Below are 24,679 nucleotides of genomic sequence, written 5' to 3' on the forward strand. Positions count from 1 at the left end.
ATCACATTTTATAAGGAAAGAGTTTTTGAAGTGAGTGTGGTGCTGTACTGGGATGTTGCTCAATTTGAACTGAGAGTGTTTTAGTTTCTGATATTTCTGATATGTATCAATAATCCTTGATGTACAGTGAAATTAATGGCTGACTGTTCTTTCTTGCTTTGTTCTTTTCCCCACAATGTCATCTTGCATTATTTGGCTGATTTGCATGGATTATTACTTCTCAGAGGTAAAGACCTGCATGTTGTCATCATTTTCTTTTTTGTTGGAGGGAGAATTGGGCAGAGGGTGAGCTGTGCAACTCTGTTGGCTTTTGAAGGATGTTATGGACAGCTGGACCGAAGCCCAAACCTTGCCCTGAATCTCAATCTAGTTTGTCACTTCAAGTACCTAGTTAGAGAAACACTTGCCAGGATGGCACTGGAAGCTCTTTGGATTCCTCATTCTTAAAGTAGAAATGTGCTGATTCCAGGTACTCCAGACACTCTATTTGTCTGGTGTAAATAGACCAGCAAAGTTGAATTCTTTAATCCTAATACCTATTGTTTCCTTTCTTCTAGAATGTGCAAAGTGGATGAATGATTGTGTCAACTTAATGCAGGCATGCTGAGCCCAGTCAGTGTCTCTGTGAAGCCTTCCACAACACCCAGCAATTTCTCAGCCTGAATGGAGAAACTCAATCACAGACAGCACATTCCTGTCTATGTAGGAGTACTTCTATTTCTCAGGACAAACTTGCCTGGATTTTGGGAGGAAAATGCCATGTTTTCAGTGCTCTGAAGATTTAAAGAGGAGCAGGCTGTGCACACATCCAAAAAAGACTGATTTGTTTTGAAAAACTAGAGAGCTTTTTTATGGTCCAAGCTGCTTCTTGTAATGTCCCTTGTTATAATGTCACATTGATTGCTGGGTCTGAACTAGACCAGAAGCCTTTACCAGGAAGATAGAAGCTAACCCATTTCCTTCTACTTTTTTTTTCAGGCTTAAATTAGAGGAGTCAGAATATTTTGTTATTTCATACTTCACACAATCACAACCTTTTATATCGTGTTGCCTTTGTGTGTTGAAAGGGGGCCCTTTGAAAGGGAAAAGTGACAAACTAATTCCTGTGTGAATTTGCATTGAATAATATAATGCAGATTTTTTTATTTTTCTTTTTTTTTTAACTTTTTAGTATATAATTAACTTTTTAATTAATATATTTCCAACTGATTATCCGATATCTAATATTTTCTTCCAAATAATTACTTAATACCTTATTTCTTTCCATAAGGGCAAACTCCTTGTGATGCCATCAAAAAATAAACAACCACAAAGTACCAAATAGCTCACAAGAGCTGCATGAAGAGCAGATATTTTATACTGTTAGAAGGGAGAAGTGTAAGACATAGGTCCTTCAACTGAGCCAGATGTCGTGTGTAGGTATCTATGTAGATGGTTACCTGTGGGCATCTGGAAGAGAGAGAGATGAACAGAGAAAAATATGTGGATATACTCCTAGGTATAGGACATATTCATTAATAAACATAAACATAAACATAAACATAAACATAAACATTAATAATAATAATAATAATAATAATAATAATAATAATAATAATAATAATAATAATAGTAATGCTGTTTTCTATAAAATGTTTTTGACCTCAATATTACCTCTGCATAAAAGGATTTGATGAGGCTTATTTTACTATGGATATGCTTGTGGGTAAAAAAAAAAATCTTCAAATGAAAGGACTACAGTTTGCAATTACAAAGCTGCAATTGGTTATAATAAGCCTAGAAAAGTCATTCTATGTGCCTAGATCTTTGGTATGAATTGTATGCCCAATATTACAATTTTTGAACCTATTTTTTATGGTTTATCACTGAATTTTCTTTGTCACATGGTTCATCCTTTTTATTTATTTCTTCATCACTCTACTTACAAAAACATTTCTAGTCATTGGTTTTGAAGAGAGATATAGGACTGCATTCTGAAAATAAGGAATATGTATCTTTCTGCCTCTTGATCTAATACAAATGATAAATAATAATTAAAAAGCCAAGTTTCAAATACAGATTTCCATCTAGAGCTCTCTAATCTCCTTTTTGTCAACTCTATCACCTCATAAAATAAGGAAGAACTACTGACCAGGAAGTAGAGAGTGATGCAACAGGAAAATCAAATTTGCATTGGAGTGTTGAATGTCCTATGAAGTGCCTTGTGCTGCCTTGTCAAATCAAATCAGAAGTCTTTGATGCTGTGCATTCTGGATGAGTGATTTGATTTTAGGCAAATTTGGCACTCATATTTGTGCTTTAAACTAGATCTGCCCTATAATGTTCATGTTTTGATCACTGCTTCAGTAAACACAAAGAGTCTTTTAATATTTTACAAGTCAGACAGAGTTGCAAGATTGTACTTGACTTGAAGAACAACAAAATAAATCATAGAAGAAAGTCAGGATTCAGTAATTTATGCTCTTCTCATCGAGCTGTGTCGACATCTTAAATGAAGTATAGCTTAAAGATAAGGTGTTAAAAGGGAAAATCATAGATGTATAGTGAGTTTCTTTAAAACTATCACTTATACCCATTCCATCACTGTTGCTGTCATTTTCTCTTTTGGGCTTTAGTTTTCTTTCTACATTTTTTGGCCAAAAGTGTCTGAATTATGACAGAAACTGCCGTATTATGAATAATTCTTAATAAATGCAAAAGGAGATGAAATCTCTACAAACTCAATGAATATTTAAGGTCACATATATAATATTAGCTCTGACAGATTGTTAAACCAGAGGGCTCTTTTTGAACTGAAGAAAGTTTCATTGAAAACCTGGGATTTTCTTTAAGTATATATTGCATGTCATATGTTCATATTACAAAATTCTTGTTTCTGACAAGCACATGTTCACTTTTCCTCCCCGTGGCTCCAGTCTGATACACAGCCCTTCAGTTCTTTTTACCCTCTCACCCTGCATGCTTATATCATAAGCTATATACTTTTTACTTTCACTACTGGGCTATAACTTCAAAAGGGCTGCTTTGAGTTTGCAAGAAACTTTACAGCTGAAATATATGAGAAGAAGTTCCAATAAAGAGGAAATCTCAGAAAATTCAGGGTTTGCATTTGCTTTGGATCAGCATATAAAACTTCACTTATCCAGCTCGTGTGTACTGTACACAAAGGCGAGCCATTTGCTCCATTAGCAAATGTCAATTCTCTCAATTGTTGACATTTCCTGCTTTATTTCAGGGTGGAATCAGGAAATGTGAATATTATGAAAATATTTATAATAACTACAAGAGGCTAATAGTTATCTTCAAAGCAACTGAAATCAGGAAATTCAGGGTTAAACTTCCAAAACTGACCTTAGATTTGATGCTTATTTCCACCCTCTATCAGCCTCCTTACAATACAGGATCTGAATCATATATCGAAGCATCACAGGGGTTTGAGCCATTTTAGTCAATGCCAGGATGAATGCTGGACACAGTTTTTTTTCATAACGAATTGCATGTTTTATCTGTAAAGTCATAAAATGGGAAGAAGGCTGTAGAGGTGGTTAATACTTGTTGTATGACATAGTTTCAGTAGATTATGCTGTGAGTTTTGGCCAGAAAATGGCCAAAACTTTACACCTCTAAGCTGTGTTTAATAACTCTTTTCCTTTTTAACTTTGCTTCCTTGATATTGAAAACTGCAGGATTCTGGACTGATGATGATGTCTTAGAGTGGGAGCTGTGTGAGGAAACCTGGATTGTACATGGGGACTGAAAACTGATAATTTAAGGACTTGAGAAATTTAGTTATAACTGTTAAAATTAAAAAGAACCCCAGACATATAAACTTTGGTTTATCAAATATCCTAAAAGTCCATTCAATTCTCTATTGTTTTTCTGAATATACATTTACAGCATTATCTGCACCTGAATTTTATTTATATTATTTATTAGTATGCAAAAATTTGCAAATATTGATTTGCAATCATGATTGCAAAATCAGGATTTTTACCTGCTAATTCTTGTTAAAAGGGTAGAGATGTCATACGGTGAAGTACACAGGAAACTTAAATCAGATTTTTACCAGCTAAGCTTAAATTGTGTGGCTTATTTGACAAATTTTGCTTGGTTCACTGGATTTCATTGCAACCTGTATTGTCTTAGGGGCACCTTGAATTTCTGCAGGCCATGGCTCATTGCCCCAAGAGGCCTGAGAAGCTTTCTATTGAATTAAAGAGTGTATCAGAGCCAAGAAATACACTGTATCTATGATTGAATTTATGAACTTTGCAGTGATTTGATGAAGTTGTCAGACATGCAGATATTTTCTGAGAGATTACTCAAGATTTACAACTGAATCTTGATGAGATTAACTAATGTGACAGCAAAGGGAAAGGGGTTTAAGGGACATTTTAAATAAGTCATCATCAGATAATTGTTGCTGCATGTATTTTACAAACTCCAAGCTCTATCCTTAAAAGCTTCCTGCAAGTGAGACCTGCTTTTAGTGGTTTTTACTGACTTAGATGTAGCTTGGAAATAACTTAAGTAAACCATTGATTCTTTTTACCCATACAGTATCCTCCTATCTAAGGGCATGAAACTTGCAATTCTGTAAGATTTGTCTTTGTTCTGTGTCTGAGGAGAACCTAAAGACTCATTATTATTAGAACACAAGACATATCTGATGTTATATGAAAGACAAGTTTTTCTGCATAACTGTTTGAAGTTCATTTATGGTTATGATGGGAGTTTTTAAGGAGCAGTTTCTGAAATATGGAGCATGAAGGTAGGGTGTCTGCAATCCTTCCTGAGACTCTAGTGACTGTATGCTGAATATCACAATATATGAAGAATAAGCATATTTTAGTACTGCACGAATTCAGACACATAGGAGAAAGAAATCCCTTTAATCCTTTGACATTCTAGAGGTCAGAACATGTTTTTTAATTTCTGTGGAAAACTTTAAAATTTTAGTGATTTATGTTAGTCAAAACTCTGAACTATTTTGGTCAGGAAATATTTCTTAGTGGTTCCAGTAGTCTGAACTGTATTGTTCAGGTACTCTTGTTCCTAGTCAGACTACATCTTCCCTAATGCATCATAATTCCTCAGTGAAATCAAAATTTTCACATAAAGTATGAACTTCAGTTTCCTCCTTCTCCTATAAATTTTGTCGTATTCTAAACTCTTCTTTATTTTAAACTTTTCTCTTTGTTCACAGAACATACTGGCAACTGCCTGAGATAATGTTACATTTGTTTTGTGATTGAAAAATAATCCACAAATGTGGCTGGGGTACATTTTCCATTTTCTGCTGCTGGGCTCAAGTTCCTTCTTTGGAAAACAGGCAATTTACCTCTAGCCGGACTAATAATTATTTATTTCTGTCCTTTGGTCTAATTCCAGTCCTTATTATTCTTCTTAGCATTAATTTGCCTTTCTAATACCCAATGTATATATATATATATATCTCATTTATTAATTTTTTTTCTTTTATGCTTACCCTTATTTTTATAGTTCAACAGAGGGCAGCCTTTCAATTTACACATCCAATAAAAATGTTATAACATGAAGTTGTATCTAAAACTCTCTGTAGTTGCTTGAAAACAGAGCATCCGAGAAACAGCTGTTGATGAGACAAAATTAATTGCTTTGGCACAGAAGAACAGATTACCAGACACATGAGTTTACTACTTTTTAGCTTTGCTAGTCTAGTCCCTGTGAATTGTTCTCACAGTAACTGAAGAAATACAATTCAATATTTCCTTCTGCTCAAATCATCTTCCTATTAGAACTTTATTTCCATGTTTGAGACTGAATGGGACCATGAATCAACCAAGTCCTTTTTCTCCAGGTTCTTAAGGAGATTTCTTCCTCATATCTTTCTTTTATTGTTGGTGTATAAAATAAAAATTGTAAGTAGAAAATTGTGAGGTAATTCCACCTTAGATAGCCTTGGGCATCTGCCTCCTGAAAGCCTCTCATCCCATGCCAGGAAGGATTGCTGGATTACAAATCTTTCCTTCAGGCTGGACATAGAGATGTCTCCTGCTGTGCAGCTTAGCTCTATGATCCTTTAAAAATCTGCCAATATAATGTGGCATTTCTCATGTGCCATGCCCTGGCACCATGGTGAGAGGACCTATTGCTCTGTCTGACTTGACATACTCATGCAGGCTGAGAGCTCAATCACTGCACATTTCTAAGACTCATTTTTTAATATAATGCTGTCTTGCCAATTTACATACAGGCCCCCAAACAGCGAACGTAATGGGCATGTTAGGAGACAGGTACTTCACCAGATTCTGAAGAGTTCCTTCAGCTAGCTCAACAGTGTGAAGCAGCCTAAAGAATGCTCTGGATTTTTTTTAGTGAATACTGTTTTGCCATCTCTTACTGCAGTTTCAAGATGTTATCTAGTCAAATATTGCTACCTCCCACCAGATTCCTGAGTAGTGCAGAGAGAGAGATGATAACCATGGTGTTTCTTAAAGATACTGTCTATTCATTTTCTTAGCTTTTGCTGGGAAAATTGAGAGAGATCTTGCTAGAGCATGCATTTTAGTGTAGAGAAGGGAAATTGTTCAAACTTTTCCACATTTCTCTATTATCTCCTTTTCCCTATTGTCAGTGGAATTGGTGGTGTGGCTTTCTGTCCCTTCTCTCCCCCCTGTAGAGATTGCTTTCACCTACAAGCTGGGCAGAGGGTACAGTGAGTTGTCCTGTCTCCCCACCCTTGCACTCCTGTAATCTCATGGACTGAAAACAACATATACTGTAAAAAGTCTTACTGCACTTCAGGCCTTGCTGTATCTGACTTCTACTTCACACTGACAAAATGCTGAGTTTTCAAAATTATTCTCTTCTGAGCAATTGCAGTGTAAGTTATCAGTTCAAGTGAAATGTGGCAGACACTGTATAAGGTAGAACTGCTATGATGAGAATGAGCAAGAGTGCAAAGTCAATGGACTCAGACGGGCAGTGTTCAGAGACTCAGCTCGTTAGTGTTCTTCTAACCTCCAAATCACTCTTTCAACTCCATCCCTAGGGGCTGAGATATGTGTGAGACATTAAAGATAAGGCCTCAGGACTTCTGATATCCTTGACAGCAGGAAGAGGTAGATATTTTCACTCCTTTCTCTTGGTTCTGCTCATTCTATTTCTGGGAATCTATTTGTAGAAGTCCTGCACCCCAGATTATGAGCTTTGGAATATCAAATACAAATTCTCCTATGTTGTTTAAGAATGTAAACAACATACGTGTTGTATGTCTGATGTACATGAGAAAGGAGAGAAAATTAAGTGTCCCTCCCAAGGACACGGCTCACTCAATGAAGAATTGTAAAAAATAAAAATATGATGTTATTTTATATTCAATTTTTCCATAAGGAGAACTATTGACTGAGAAAACAAGAAATCTCAAATGACTAACAATGGCCATCATGGTCCAATCTTTCTCCAAGTATGATTATACTGAAATCAACTGATTTATTAGACACAAATTTGATGGTATGGCACAGAGAAATGCACATAATGATCTGTCAGCACTTTCTCTAGGGCTAACAAAAATATTAAATACTTTGCAACAGCAATTGCATTAGCTCATTATTTGCCTCAGTACTTTGTGAATAATTTTTAGGGCTGGAGAGTAGAATGAGGTGGCAGAGCCCTAAGAATATTGAAGAGAAATTATTGCAGTCTAAATGAAAAAAGAACTGATCTTTTTCATTTAGACTTGTATGCAGAAAGACACCAAGGAGTAAGAAGAGGACAGTAATGATGAGGGTCAGGTCAGGACTGATCATGCTGCTGTGGAAATGTTATGGAAAGTTCATCTTGTGGGATTAATGCACTAGGAATTAACTGCCTGAAAAGCCAGGAAAGGCATGGTTGAGTATGGAAGATGATCCAGGTACTCAAAGAGGAGAGACCCCTGGCTCCTTCTATCACAGAGACTCAGTTTTTCTGATAATAGGCCTGAACTACCAATTGCTGTGCTTGTCTGTGCTTGTTCTTTGGAAGTGTAGATGAGGTGTCTTTAAAAAAACCTGCTCCTTTTCTTTTCATAGCTTGATCATTTTGATTTTAGCAAACATAAGAATTTGTTAAGAGTAATACTGTGAATAAGCTCTTCTAGTCCAAAGGGAAGTGTTTGACTTTTGTCAGAAGAAAGTACTGAAATCTGGACAGTTTCTGAAATCTGCCCTCTTTGTCCTCTTCCCCTTTATTTTCAGAATGTATGAATCTTTGTATGGGATCTACTGGCAATACACACCTGACTAGTTGCAGAAGATGGGAATCCCTGGAAATACTTATTGCAGTAGTTACAGGCATTTAGCACTGCACATTGTCACACAGAGATAGCGGAACTAATTACTCTCAGTCCACTTGCGTGCCAGAATCTTCTGGTCTTCTGATGGTCTGCTCCTACTGAATTATCCAAACTCAGGAACTGCACTAATGTACCTACTTTGGTTGTTGAGCTGGCTTGAAGAAGTGCAAACGTATAATTTCATATAATATCCTGCATGGACACGTGCAAGGTTCACCTTATAAGGGTCTGGGCACACAAGAAACCACAAACAGGATACTAATATCAATCCTGTTTAATCATCTAGTGTATTGGATTTGCTAAGGTCTGAAATGGGTCCTGTATGAATACTTATAATAGGACTATCATTCTGAAATATTAAAAAATATGCTTTTATTGCATGACAAGTAACTATAACCTATTGTTATAGATATTAAAAAAAAAAAAAAGAAAACTAAGAGGTATTTCCTTACATATGAAATTCCATAATGCTGTAGTGCATTATTGATTTATCCTGGAATCAAAGCATCAAGTATCACATAATAGATTAGAAACTCTGTCATACAGAGAGCTGAGGTGTATGCGTTGAGCACTACTATGACCATTAGTATTTAAGATCTTGTGATTATTTTAAAAGGGCTGTTACATTTATCATTGGTCAAATTTGACATAAGTGAGTCAGCACATAGACAGAAGGAAGTTAAACTGCAAGGAGATTTAAAGAGGTCAGAATAGTACAGTGCAGGAACATGACATACATTTTGTGTAAAAATACCAAGGAAGAAAAAAATACCATCAAAACTTTAAAGCTGGATTTCCTGAAACAACCAGGGAACATATGAAGATGATAAAAATAACCAAAACACAAGACAGATGTTCTGGATTCCATGTAGAACCTCAGAGGAAATAGGGTAGCTTTCGTAGCTCTGGTGAGTAATTTTGTCTAGAATACAGCTTTATCTTTTAGTTTCATGACATAGAAAATAATGAAGAAACTGTAAAAAGATAAAAATATAAGCAAAAATTATCTAGGAGACATTAAGTCAGGATTCTGATGTAGGAGATTTGAAAAAACTTAAGTAATATGAGTGTTTACTTCCCAGTGGCTTTAGGACAGAGGTATGGGTCAAATGCACATCTTTATTCAGTAATACACTACGTGGACTTAATTTTGAACATGGAGCTCAAGCAGAGCTCTTTTCTTCAGATATTGATTAATTCTCCAAAACATTGTGGAATTACAGAGTTTAAGCATATAGGATAATTTTCACACTTGGAAGACTTTCCTAAATTGCAATCTATTAAGAGAGAAAAAAATTATGAGGAGGAAAACCTTGCGCAGTGAGAGGTATATGGAATAACTGATATTTGGGAAATGTTAATTATCCTGTTTGCTTTATTTTGCTTTTGTGTAAATAATGATTCAAAATGGAAGACCTTTATAGTACACCTTGAAATGTATTTCACTTCTTGGACTTGCTGGGATCTAAATCCCTGTGTGAGAAAAAAACAAATAGGAAAACTATTCTTCTGCTGATCCTTCCACCTGCATTTGTTTCATTGAAAATTATGGAGAAATAGAAAATTTACCTTTCTCATTCTGTTAAAAGAAGTCTGCCTTTCACTGTCTTTTTCACATTCATTTTCTTTCACCTTCTGGTTGGTTGGTTTTTTTGGTTGGTTGGTTGGTGATTTTTTCAATGCAGTGGATATACCCAAGATGACTGAGGGGTTGGGAAAATTAGGCTTCAGCAGTGCAGTCATAAGGAGTTGACAACTGTAACCTGCCATTCTCATACTAGGCAGCAAAAATGCCTCAATTTCTGCCCCTGTCTATGCACAGTCCTGAGTGCTACATAACAGACTTGTGGAGTCAAAATAATAGAGTACTTTCCATCTAATAGAGAATTAGCAGCAGAGAATATTTGCCATGGGGAGAAATACAAACAAAAATTTTCTCAGTGTGGGAACTTGTGAAGATATTCATGTGCACAGGTGAAGTTAAGAAGAAATACACCTCACCTAAACACAGAGGTTGAGATTGGCAGGTCTTGAGTGCACAGCACAGCTCAGATGGACCAGCTTTAATTCGCTACCTATACCTATCTTTTCTTCCTGGCTATGTGAAATGCTGTCTGATAAATTTCTGGACTTCTATAGCAGTGCTGACTGTGAGCTTTCCAAAGGGATCTTCTGACACAGCCTAATATTCCCTTGTTTGTTGCCTCAGCACTCTCACCCTGTCTGTATTCATCTGTACTTCACTGTGATACTTTTCAAAAAACTCCTTTCTAGGGCTTTGAATCTGATGATAGCTTTTTATCATTGAGGAAAATCTGGTTTCTGAAAATGCTCAAGTCTGTGAGTCCAAGAGATTGCATAGCCTGTCTTTAAATTCCAAAGTCATGGGAGAGGTATCCCCAAGTATGTTACAAAACCACCTTTTCCAGTGTATGACCATGAATCATATACTGCTCTGATCCTTGAGAAACCTAGAATTTACTAAAATCCTAGAAGCCTTATGGGAAAAGCTATAAATGCTATTTCAAACTGTGCTTGATGTTTCAGGTGGTTTTCTCCATTTTACCTATAAAGGGGAAAAATATTCAAGTGGTGAAAAGTGGAAAATAACTTCAAACATCAGTTTAACCAGTTTAAGAGGTGCAAGAGAAATTTTAATTAAATCTTGATGAGTATGTGAATATTGTTTTGGTGAGCTGGAAGCAATCTGAATTTTACTTTATGTTAAATTTTAAATTATTTTGTCTTCTTTTCTTTCACTACACTTTCAGTGGCTTCACAGGTTATCACAACACTTGGAGATTAGGAGTAGGAGGACTTAAATATAGTTTCTTCATAGGTGACTTAGATACTTAAGCACAGATTTGTAGATGTTACAAGACTTCAGATGCAGCCCAGCAAAAAGACTTTTGTGACTAACTTTTACCAGAATTCACCAGAGTTAGAGACATGTCTGACTAGCTTGGGTGGTAAGCGTCATGAACACGATTCACGGTGAGTTGTAAGGGAGGTCAAGTTTCCAAGTGATTTAATCCAATATTCATGCCATCTCCTGCAAGTTTACCTTCAATGGAGCAACTGCAATACAAAGGCAGGCCACTGTATGCGGGGATGATAAAAAACCTGCTACCTTCTGCTTCTTGGGGTTCTCTCTGAAGTCAAGAAGAAGCCATAGCAGCTAACTTGAACAGTTAATATTCTGAATAGAACACTTTGGTGCTTTGGAAATATTTTACTATGCACCAAAATAAATACAAAAATAAATAAAGTCAATCTTACTGGGAAATGATAAGATTTAGCAAACCAGTTTGAATGCATTTATCCTGGCAGGCTGGTGAACCTTTTTTGCCTGCTCTATTTTTAAGGACTTCTCCACCCCTTTTCTCTTTTTGCCAGGAGTTCGAGCAGTGAGTAGGAACACCTTGCTCTGGAAGATGCTTTCCAAAGTACTTGTTGGAAAACACACAACAAAAATATTTTACCACAGGTGAAAACAAGTATCTCTGAATAGCAATTACAATTGCTTAGCTTTTTGAAATTTTATAGTTGTGTATCTGTTTTTTCTCTCCTTTCAGATACTCAGTTGCAATTTGTTAAACTCAATCAAATAATTTTAGAAAACATAGTAAACATTTAATATGCATCAAATCCATCTGGAAATGCTCCCCACTGTGCACAGAAACAGTGGGATTCATCAATGCATATTCAGCATTGGAGGATTTTCTCTTTCTAACATTTACATTAGCAACCCAAATAACCTGGGTTGAGAACGTGCTTAAGCAAAAGAGTGTAAGGCTTTTAGAGGTAGGGCATTTGAAAATCCCATGAAACATTCCAGTCCTCTCTGGCATTTAACTTACAGTGAACACCTAACCCCATTTTCAGATCTATCTCAGCTGTTTGGGTGACTTAATGCAAGTGGCCAGGTCAGAGATGATGACAAGGTGATGAGGTGGTCACAAGCCCAGCTGAGCCAGTGCTGATTACAGTGTCAGACAATCTAAAATACAGCAGGATTTTTTGTGTGTTTCATATGCAACAAACACCATTGCCATACAGAATTATTAGGATCGAGTTAAAGCAGGTGATCAGCACAGAAAAATGAAAACCTTGTGAGGGGAACAAGACTCAGGCTCTTAAAAGAGGCAAGTACTGCCAGGACTGCTTGGGTCAAGCACTGTTGGTCTTGATTGTTAATTTTTAATGCTGGATAAAATAATGCATTTTATCATACACCTACCAAATATGTGGGTAATGCCTCAAGTTTGTTCAGAACGGTTTTGGTCCTGACAAAGAAGAGGAGGAGGAGTAAGGTAGACCAGAGTTTTTCTGTTTCAACAAACCTTTCTTTTCTCTTCATTTCACAGCAGAGCCTTTCTTTGGAAAGAAGGATAGAGAGTACAAAAGTACTTATTTTATATACTATAGGACAGATGAGTTTCTGTGCTTGAAAATTATTGTATTGATAATACAATAGACTCCCTCAAAATTCTGGAACTCAATGCCTGAGGTGTCTTACCTTCACACATGTAGAAATCCTACTCCAAAGAATTTGTAGCCGAAGAGGAAATAAATTTAAAATACTCTGTTTGAACAAAAGGAATCCCTATAATTTATACAAAAAAGAATGTAATTTAAAAAAAGTTTGCATAGATTCACACAAAATTTGTTGACTTAAACCCCATTATGTTTATGGAAGGCTTCACCTTAAATATCTCTAGGTGAGGTCTGAGGCATTTCAGAGATGTGGAAAAGGGAGGAAGTCCCACCCAGTGCTGGGCACAGGTACAGCAAGCTGTGTCTGTCGGCCTGCTGCAGCAGGGGCTTTTCCATATCCTCTCACCCTGGATTTTCTTTCATGCTTATTGTGACCTGTTACTGCTTGAGTAATGTAGAGTGCAAGACACCTGTTGAAACAACCTGAGGCTTGAAAAGGTCCACAGCTCTCCTGGTAAGAGCACGACTTCACAGCTGTTGAAACAAGTTTCCCACATTTTTTTGCTTCATAGTTTCTACGAATTAAAATACCTCCACCTGTATTTGCTTGTTACATTACTAATTTCTGGTTTTCTTTCGTTAGCCTATCTGTTAACTCTGGATAATTCACCTGCTGTGTCCAAACACTGCTCTGATGGTTCAAACACTGTGGTATATTTTGTGCTACAGAAAGATATTGCAGCAAGAAGAATTGCCTGCATTCAACTATGGTTCAGTCAACAGATCCTCACAGGTACTAATAGTTTGTTGGCATGTTGTAATATTACAATGTAAGAAAAAAATCCTTTGATTTTTTTTTAAGCGGTAATTGTCACAATAGATTGAACATGCAGGATCCCAAAATATGAGCAGTTTTTCCATGACAGATCATCTCAGTGCACATAGAAAAATATTACATATATAACAAGAATTTATGAGCGCAGCCCTTTCATGAGGCTTAACTGCATTTTACCAGCACTGAAAGCTGGGATGAAGTAAGAAAGTATTGCCAGTCAGAGCTTTTTCTGCAGTTTGTTATGCATGTCAACACAGGGAAAGACATGCTTGAGCTGGCAGTGACAGCGCAATTGAACAGATAGCACAAGACACGCCCTTCACTCTGCTGACATGCACTCAGTATACGTCAGAGCACATGCAGTAGAAGCAATTTCTGTCCTTGAGCATTCCCAGGGAACAGGTGTGCTTCTCGCCCTGCACCTGTGCTTCTCTCCAGGCTTATGGGAATCCAGGGCTTCCCTCTGGCTGCCCTGGAATGCCTGGGACCCTGGCAGGGGGTCAGGAATCCCCCCTGTACAGAGCCCCCAGAGACACTGTCTCTGATCTCTGTCTATGGAAAAGAGTTTTCAATCTTACAGGATGAATTACAAGCTCTGAGTGTTTGATATAAGTAATCATTAGCATGGCACAGGTGCAAAAGTAAAATTTTAGGATTCTAGATTAGGGGTCCAAAGGGGACAAGATGGATGAAATTGGGTGTGTCTTGTCCTTTTTCTCCTTCTTCATGCCCTCCATGTTTCACTGTACTGTTGGCATTTTTCTATTGGTTTAGGCTGGGGACACACTGTTCAACATAGATGATAGATATTGGCACATTATTGTAAATATAGCACAGATAGTTTCTGGTATATAATGTTTGTAACATTCCACTGGGGGCAGAGCCCCACATGCTGCCCTGCAGGACAGACCTGCGGCAGGGCAGCAGAACATGTTAGAGATAAGCAAGAATAAACAACCTTGAAAACCAGCACAGACGAATTATGGCTTCTTCTTTGGCAACGGGGCAGAAAGACAGAGACTTTCTACAATCTCGGAATCATCAATACCTCAGATTCCGACACAGGCTCTGGCTCCTGATTAACACAACGAGAGTAGCAGTAGTAGCTCCTGTCTTTGCCCATGCTGGATCTATAGTGTGAGATGAAAAACATTCTCAATTCATATGAGTAATGAGCATTACAAATTAGACTCAGATCAATTATTAAATGAAGATGATTATGAAATACTAAGAGGAATCTATTATACATAATGTATTTGTCACAGATTAAAAACCAGCATTCAACTAATATCCTTCTCTGCCTGATAATGTATTTGGATATTTAACATATTTAAAGGGAGTGCAAAAAAGTGGGAGGGAGGAAATGGATTTGCTAATGGCTTCTGCAAAAGGGTGTTTTCTTCTGTCTTGGGTATAATTAATCTCTGGTCTCTGGTGAGGACATGCAGACCCATCATCTCAAGCCTATGTGCCACTGTTATCATTACTTACTGTGAAGACACTATATTGCACATGTTCTAGAAGAAGAAAAAATTTTATTTAGTGTGTAGCCCTGTCAATTATATGCAAGTCCTGTTGACTAAAGAGTGCTTTTATACTAACAAAATGAAGTTGCTGTTCAGCTGGGAGCTCATAATGACAGAAGGTACAAGCAGTAGAGTCACTTTTTCCTTGAGCTTCTTCTAAAGCCCTGCTGTGCTGAGATATTTTGCATTGCATCTGATGATTCAGTGGTGCAGCTTTGTGTCCACATGCTTGATGTGGTGAGGACATGATGCTTCTACAAAACCTCATTAAATTTATCTCAGGACTAGAAATTGTTGAAAAAAAAAAGAGGAATTATTGATAGAGCAGTTCTCCATCAGAAAATACTGGCTCCACAGAAATGAGACAACCTGTGGAGATTTGTTGGCTCCTGTAGGAATCAGGCCAAAGGGCAGGAAGCCCTTTGGATGGACAGAGGGAAAGATTATATTTACCAACAAGAAAAAAAGCAAAGTATTTCAGATACCTGTCCTTTAAGGTTGGTTCCATATTTCCAAATAACATCTGTTTGAAAATTGGTCTATTTCAGGATTTTCCCCTTAGAAGGGAAACTTAAAAAGCACAAGTCATTTTGTTTTTCAGCATGATGGACTTTTCCTATTTAACTCTGCTGCTCTAGAGTTTACAGTTTATGATTGGATCTTGGTTTTTTTTTGGTGACCTCCCATTACAAAAACCTCTGTCATCCAAGAAGCCATCATGTCAATTGTGTGTTAATACATGAAGATATTTTGATTCTACAGGACATAAGGTTGCATCCTATGGAAAGGAAAATTTTGAAGCCCTTGTGGTCTGTTTTTGTCTGTTCTAGAAGAAATATCCCACTCAGGCTTCAGTCCCAAGCTATTATTTGCTGAAACCAATAATAAAGAGATTCAAAGAGCATTATTATATAATATTAATATTATATAAAACATATGAACTGAAAATTATTTAATATGATAAATGGTATATAATATTTATATATTAAACAATACTCAGTTAATATATTTATAAACTGAAACACATTATAAAGTTATATAAATATAAACTTAAAATATGTTTATGTTTATAAACATGTTTTTAAGCATTAGTAAATGATTAAAATATTTTAAAAATCTTTCCTGGAGTGTAAAAGATCTTTTCTGAAGCCTTTTACTTCTCTTGAGTAAATATGTGCACTTATAATTAGACAGTTTTGTTAAACATATATTATATAACAAAAATCTGGAACAACTCCAATGCCATTTCTCTCTATTGTATAGATATGTAATTAGGCATGGCTTTTTCCAGTACTTTTGCTGATTATATTTTCCTTGGTCATGCAAGAATGGGATTTTCTGCACTCAGACATACCACAGTCCAAGCTCTACAAGCCCTGACGTGGCATACTGCCTTTTCACTCCCATTTAGGAATTCTTTGTATGTCTCCTTCTTTTAAACTCCATGTGAGATCTGACATAAAATATCAATCTAAGAGATGATTAGGTATTCATAATAACACTCAGAATAGGGATGAAAGATAATGCTTTTCTATTACTTGTGGCCAGTGAGGGTGGAATAGTCACAAGATCAGAGGATTCAGGTCATGAGCATGATTCTGGTACTCAGCTATGTGGTACCTCTTTGCACAGTCCCTCTTCTGAGGGAGTACCAGACACAGTAAGTGCTGTGTCTGTGGAAAACACAGAAGTTGTATCTCCTGTTCCTTGCAGCACTTATTTGTGGACAAAAGTTCTGTTCTGAGCTCTACCAGCTGTGACAGCTATCAATAAATGCTGAGCTGGATAGACTAGATGAATGAAACTTACCCTGACTACCTATGTGTGGCCTACTTGTCTGAAGCTTAATTTTTACCTTAGAAGGGAACTTGGTTCAGTTGGGAACCTCGCAGTGTTAGGTTGCACTTGAAGATCCTAGAGGTCTTTTATGAACCTCAATGATTCTATAATTCTTTTTCTTGTATCAGCTAGAAAAGTATAGACTTTTTTTTTTGTGCAAGCTTTGTGACACTCCTGATAGTGTTATTCACATTCTATGGACAGAGAGACGTAATTCTGTCTCTCAGGAGAAGCACAGAGAGAAGAAGAGAAAACAGTCTTTGTCTCTGCTCCTTTATTTTCCCCATGTGGAATGTGGTAAGGAGATTGTTTACCTGAAGTGATTGCTTGATTGGATTCTGGTGAAGTTTTTTGGGTTCAATGACCAATTGGATCCAGCTGTGTCTCAGACTCTCAGCAGAGAGTCGTGAGTTTGAGTTAGTTAGATAGGTAAGTAAGAAGTAAGTATGTAGAATAGTATATTATCTCTTTAAATAGTATATTAATGTAATATAATATAGTTTTAATAAAGCTATCCTTCAGCCTTCTAATCTGGAGCCAGACATCTTCACTTCTTCCCCGAGTCAGGGTCTGCCACATTTTATCTACACCTAAAAACCTGTCTAAGGGTAGGAAAAATTGACAAAGATGATTGACAGGAGCATATCAGCATAGGACAGGTATCAGTTTGGTTTAATTCTGGCACAAATCTCTTGTGATTTTGCCAAGAGCTTTCTGATAGTGGATTTTCATGTTTAGAAATAATTTTGAAGACAAGTGAGTAATTTTGAGGATTCATGGGGCTTGGATGGCATTTTTATTATTTCTGGCTTTGATTATATTTCCTTGAGAATATGTACCACTTTGAAAGAACCTTATCATTCATAAGGTAGATAGAGCTTTTTAAAAACATAATTAGCATTTTAGTGAATTTCTGAAATAATTCAGGCATGTATGAGCCACTAAGGACTCAGTGGAAGGGAATTTCTCACCACTCACCAGTGAAAGAGAGCTTTGTGGTGATCCTACACTGAATTTCAAATTCTTGTCGTTAGACTGGTTGTCATTCTTATTTCAGTTACCCCATAAATAAACTATAATGCTACTTTTCATGGTGAATATAATACTAATATCATTTCACTTACTGAAGATCAAGAAGTTAGAAAACATTATATATATGCTTTGAAAAATGAGAGCTGATGCTTCAGAGATCTGCAGAAAATTAAGACTTATCTTAGCAATAAAATTGATCTTTAAAACAAAATTATTCAATTTGCAGAGATTTGAGGTAATTCAGAGATACAGCAGCAATTTTTATTTAAAAGAAAACCATCTGCCTCTAACCTATTGCAATTTTTGAGCACATAAAAATAATGGCAGTCTGTGGAAAAAAGGTCAATATAAATTACGAATATTTTTTAAAAAGCCAATAATAAAGTTCATTAAATAATTCTGTTAAGCAAGCTCATGGTGAGAAATGTATCCTCAATGCCTTTGAAACAGCTTAGCTGTGATAAAGTATGAGCACAATCCATTTTTTTAAATTGTGGAAAGTTAATATCAGGTATTACAAGGTGTCTATAGGATCAATTGTTTAATTATCAATTTTACTAATGGAAAAACATTATAAAACTATTGCATTAAGTATTACAAGTGTGAAGTAAAGCAGTAGTGGGGCTGAAAAGCAAAATTCTGAAAGTTTCCTAGGAAACAAAATTATTTCAACTATTCAGTGAAACTGACAACTGAAACTCATTAGGTCTTAAAAACTAAGAGAACAGAATTTTCCAGCTTTGATTCACTGTTGATGTCTGCCCATTGTTACATACAATGACAATCTCATTTCTCTTATTTGTCCCAGAGCAGCTTTTAGTAATCTACAGTTTGGGGATTTCAAGAACAATTTATACACCTTTATTTTGAGAAATGGGTTTTCAGAAAGCTGTGATTAGATGTATTTTTATTCTTCTACTCCATATTCTGGCTGAGCTTTTTGGGTGAGTCTGTAGGTACACATGAATGACAGGACAGGGAAGCAAAGCCAGGGCAGAAACATCACAAACTGGGATTTCCCAGCTGCACCCATCTCCACAGTAGTGGCTGGATGTCTAATTTGCAGAGGAACCATACTAAAAATAATAAAATCCAAACAAATTTAAAAAGGGAAAGACAAAGTTATTTTATTATCTTTCTGTGGTGCATGTTTTTGAAGCCCAGGGAAGCAGGGTGTTCCAGGTGTTGTGGACTGAATCCCTAGGAGGATCCTTGTCCATCATATCTACTATCTTCATTTTTTTCATAATCAATATAACCCTCCTGTCAGGGAAAATGAGGAACTGTTTGACTGAAAAAGCTGTCCTGCATTAACAGTCATGAGAACAGTTTTAAAAATTGAACTGAACAATTCACCTTAAAATAACAGGATGGCATTTCCCCAGAGAGAGGAAAATCAAAGCCTGATCTGTCATAACTAATAAAATTTGAACTTTATCAGTCAAACAGTGAGCAGAGACCTCAGGGGAAGTGAATTAATGGGATTTATTAACATGTTGCTGTTGCCTGAACATGTGCAAGAAGTTTGCTATACAGCTGTTCAATTAAAATGTGCCACAGCATTTTTGGAAAGTGACACTTTTTTGTTCTATTTTCTTACCTGTAAAAACTTCATAAGAAAAAGAAATCATAAATTGCACTGGAAATAAGTCTGCTCATTAAGAAAGGCTGAAATGATGCACATAAAATGAGCACTCACCTCATCTTTATTCATATTTGGAATAAAAACATGTGTGATTTAAGGAAATACAGAAAACTGCATCTGATTAAATGATTGTGGTGTTTTTTTCCCTCATAATTATTGCTTCAGAGTATTCAAAGGTCATGCCATACCACAGCTATTTTTGCTAATACAGAATGTGTGAATATGCTTTTTTTTCCCCCAAAAGTAGCAACAACAAAAAGCAACTTAAAATTGTTGCATTAAGGTACTTCTACATCTTAATTATTCTGCTGTCAAATTAAAACAGGATTTAGATGACAGGACAAGAGGAAATGACGTTGTGTTGGGGTAGTTTTGGATTAGATATTGGGAAAAAATTCTTCATGTAAAAGGTTGTAAATCATTAGAGCAGGTTACCCAGGGAAATGGTGGAGTCGCCATTCTGGAAGTGCTCAAGAAAACGTCCTGGGTGTGGTACTTGATGCTGTGGTTTAATGGTGAGCATGGTGGTGCTGCAGGGGTTGATGGTTGGACTTGATGATCTTAAAGATCTTTTCCAACCTTAACAATTCTATGACTCTGAAATGCTTCAAAATGAAGCAAAATACACCAGAACAGCCTGATTTATATGAATTAATCTAAAAAATTATCTCCAAACTCTTTGGACTCCCTCCTTGCTGTTAAAGGGGTTCTGCAAACACTGAGTATGAGGCCAGTCCTACACGCAGGTACTGATCTTATGCCTGGAGAATTTTTGAGCGATTATTCATGCAGGTAAAGCTGAGGGCTTTTTTTACAATGTTGTAAATAAAAGGCTAAAAATGATAATTTACTTAGTTCTCTTAGGAGAAAATTATGTTATTCACAACTTCTAATTGGCTTAAAGTTGTAGTAAGAATATAAAATAAAATAAATTCTCACCGTGTACTGTCATGTAGCATGGATCAGAAAAGATATGTTTCTCTGTCAGGAAGAGCTTTTGTTTCCTGTAGGTCACAGGAGGTGTCGGAACCTCGGCCTGGTTCAGGGGTTCCGTGTGGTGGTAAAGTCTCTTCTCTAACCCATACTTCTAAAGAAAACTCTGCAGTCTCTTGTTCGGTCTCAAGGCAATTTATTGTGAGATATCTAAAAGATTGTCTTCTCTGGCTGCTGCGATTTGCTCAGCAGCTCAGGCAGAGGCACACACACCCTGACACCCTCTGCTGTTTTTTCTTTTCTCTTCCTGTCTAGGGCTGCTGCTATCTTTTATATGCTATATTATGTGATATATGTTTATAGATTTTTTTCTAATACTTACTACTTATATTAAATGGTACTTTTTTACTCTAAATTAATCCATAAGTGCCAACATTATCAAGAACATGGAGGTAAGGAAGAAAAAAGAGGAGAAAGAGGACCAGCCAAAATTCCTCCATCTTAAAACTTCTGACCCCCATGTACAAAGTAAAAATCCCCCTTGTACAATACTAAAAAATTCTTCCCTCTACTTTGTAACTACTTCTAGTATAATATCTAAACTTTTGTGACTTCTTCTTCCACCTTCAAAGTTGGTAAATCATTCAGTGGCTGAAACTCAAAATCACAGCTTTTTCCAGCTGCCTGCCAGGGTCTCAAATGCCTCCGACCAAGGCCTGGAACCTCCAAAAATGTCTGAGGGACATTTTGAGTTCCAACAGGAGGGAGGTGTTTGTGCTTTGCTCTCCCTGCCATGTCTCTGAGGCCCCATTACAGCTTCTGGCAGCACCTGCTCCTGATTGAGAGGCCTGGGTGAGCTTCACCTTGCTGCCAGATGCACTGGCAACACATCTGGAAAGCAGATGCTGTAACTTTTAAAGAGGGTAGCAGATGGTGGTGTGCTCTTTTGTCCAAAAAGAAGGCATTATAACATTAGAAATATGTGAAATAGGCAGGTGCTTCACCTCTTCCAGCTCTGAAATAGCCCTGACTTCACCCACAAAACACAGCTCTCCTTTTGACATTTGTGGTTTCCAAAAGGTCAATGCAATAATTGAAACTGCTGCCATTCACTTTTCAGAATTAAATTTCATGTCCTGTGTCAGGTGGGGAAGCTGCCCAGGGTGCCCAGCCCCATAGCCAGGTCTGGCTGTCCATGCAGAGTCCAGCCTCACCCCTGGGGTTTCCTGCAGCCCCCCAGGCTGGCAAAACCTGGCACCGTTATGTTCCACCAGAACACCAAAATCGAGGGACTAGAAGGAAACTCAAGCCTAAGGAGATGAAATTCCCAGAAGCTGGCACACAGCAGTGGAACTCACAGGAGGTCAAAAAATAGTCCTGTCTTCTGCCATTACCAACACTTCATACAAGCCACATTTTTTAAACTGAATTTTCCTTCAATGCTAAAATAAATACTGCACACGTCACATCATCCCTCCACAGTGCCACTCAGCCACATGAACCTTATTAGGGGCAAATGTGTTACCCCAAGCAAGAGTTAACTGAATAAAGCAAAATTAATTGAATTGCCACTTGAATAAACTGAGAAAAGAGGTTAACAGAGGTACTGATTCTTTTTCTGTTGTGAAGTGGTGGGATGCTGCCCATGTTTGCATGTAAATAGTTAGCTCCTTTGTACAGATACTGGGGTTTTATCGACCTCAAAGAAAATTGTGTTGGTCAGAGCTGTGGAAAATAAGTGATTATATAATATAAAAATACCCTGAAAAAAGGAAAGCTGTCTCCAAAAGCCGAAGTTTCAAAATAATGACGTAAAATTACATCTGTAATTAAATGTAGACAACGTGGTCTCAGAAAGAAAGTAAAAAAAAATGATACTCCTTATAAAGATAATTTGGAATTTTATGAGAGAATCAAAGTATCAACCCCTTGCCTGTAACAAAGGTAAATATTTTTAATTGGAACAGCACATTCAGGATGGAAACAGAGTAGATCCTTACTGGAACAAGGAAGAAGCTACAGTTTAAATAAAACACAGATGGGAAGCTATGTATTAAGAATCTTAGTAGTGCATGTCTTGCCATGATATCAACTAACTGTAAAGATTGGTTTAAAGCCATATCTGTATTTAATTCCAATATTTATTTCAACTTTATTTAATTATTTCAAATTATCTGTACTAATCAATTTTTGCAAAACAGATATTAAGAAATATATGAAAAAGAGGAAAGGCTTCCATATAAATATTTTTTTACGACATCACAGTCATTTTATGACCTTTTTCCCATATTTTGTGTTTCAGATTGGTTTCTCCTATCTCTTTATTTTCTTAATAGATTTTTGCACTGAACCAACATAATCTTGATTTGAATAAGAGCACAAGTTTGGGCTGTAGCATTCTCCTGCCTGTTCCTTTTTTTATTATTTTGGGCTGAGATCTTGGTTGTTTTATTTCAGAAATTTATCCTCAGCACAAGACAGCTTTTATTTCCCATCTTCTCTGTCTCTTCCATGTAGGATCACGGTAATACATTCAGATTTGTTTGTAATTCTTAATGACAGTTTAATTTAAAAATTAATGCAAGTAGCAATTGAGTATTTGCACAGCATAATACAGCTGCTTCTGTAATCCTTCAGGACTCCATTACAGCCAAATTGCCAGCTAGGTTTTATCAGGGGAGTTCTTTAATGCTCCTACAGAGGATAAAATATTAAAATTTCAGGGCTATTCTGTTATTTCAGAAACTTTGGCATTGGAAGAGATGACATGCAAAACATTTTCTAACTAACTCTACTTTTTGCATTGATTTTGATACTCATTACAAAAAAACAGTTCTGAGAGATGGGATAAAAGTTGATGAAAATGGAGATGCAGGGCAAACAACTCGTCTGCAGGAATGTGAGCTGTAGGGCTGAGGGTAAAAGGGTTTAAAATCATGGGGATTTAGGGTTAAAAGGAAAATTAAGCTTAGTAGGCCCTGAAAAGAAAATAAATACCCTAAGTACAGGAAGACTTTGTACGTTGCTAGAACTGCACCTGTGCAGCTAGTACATGATAAACGATATAATGGTTAGATGTGATTATTGTTTAGTAATTAAATATAATTACTGTTTAATCGTAAGAATATAATGAGAAACTGTGGTCAGGGGCCTTAGAAAGATCACAAGAAATTCATGCTTGAATAAAGTCAATGTATACAATAGAACCGTATAAGTTTAATAATTAATATGTAAGGTATATAACGACAGAATATACCTTCAGCTCGAAAGCCATGTTGGAGTCAGATTTGGGTCTGTACCCCTGATTCCCAGAGCTCTCAATAAAAGCACCTGCATATAATCATATCCTGTGATTATGTGTGTTCCTGAACAATAACAAAGGGATTGCAGGGATGTGAGAAGGCAGTGAGACAGGAGATGGAGAGAGCAGTGAGCTCACTGCCAGTGAGACTGCTGAGCCAAGGGGACATTATTCACTATTAGTAGGGATCATTCAAAAGGTGTTTTTTAGACCAGGTTTATAATAGGGGAAGGTTTTTGTGTGTGTGTGAGTGTTGTACTATTCTAAGACCTTCTGTAGTTCAAAGGGCAATAGCTGCATAAGGACTTTAGGACCACCACTTATTAAAATGTCACCATAAAATTTCTTATATATTTTTGACAGTCATGACATCTGTATTGCACTATAATTCTGCACTACTTTCGAGTATTTAATTCACTTTGGTGAATTTTATTCAAGGAACCTGGAAAGAAAAAGCCATGTGCTCCCAGCTGTTTTAAATATAACACATGTAGACAGATTAAAATCGCCTTTTTCATGTGAAGTTCTCTACACATTTTATGTAAGCTGCATACAAAAAAAAAAGAAAAAAAACAAAACCAAAAAAATCAAATCAAAACAAAACAAAACAAACCAGTTTCCACACACAGAAAACTGTTTTGAGTGAAAATCAAAATCAGAGTTCCCTGAAGTCCTGACAGCCAGGAAATGGTAGTCCTGTATCTGCTGCCTCCCAAGCTGCCTTTTGGTGGAGCACTGTGTGGAGTGAGAAGTCTTCATACTGAACCTCCAGGCTCTTGCAGCTGGACAAGTTGAGCACTTGATGTCATGAGTC

The 24,679-nt window shown here is 36.7% G+C and overlaps 1 long non-coding RNA gene across 5 annotated transcripts in view; it reads left to right on the forward strand.

The window, feature by feature from the left end:
• The window catches only part of LOC140683751 (uncharacterized), a 218,360-nt gene that overhangs the window by 177,200 nt on the left and 16,481 nt on the right, over positions 1–24,679 (forward strand). For 3 of the 5 annotated variants that reach the window (XR_012055146.1, XR_012055148.1, XR_012055150.1), the window contains 2 exons: positions 558–11,804; positions 13,398–13,547. This is a non-coding gene — a long non-coding RNA (uncharacterized lncRNA). The remainder of the gene's footprint in view (positions 1–557; positions 11,805–13,397; positions 13,548–24,679) is intronic. The other 2 variants (XR_012055147.1, XR_012055149.1) reach the window with 1 other exon arrangement.

Source organism: Taeniopygia guttata, chromosome 3 (genome assembly GCF_048771995.1).
Source record: "Taeniopygia guttata chromosome 3, bTaeGut7.mat, whole genome shotgun sequence".
NCBI lineage: Eukaryota > Metazoa > Chordata > Aves > Passeriformes > Estrildidae > Taeniopygia > Taeniopygia guttata.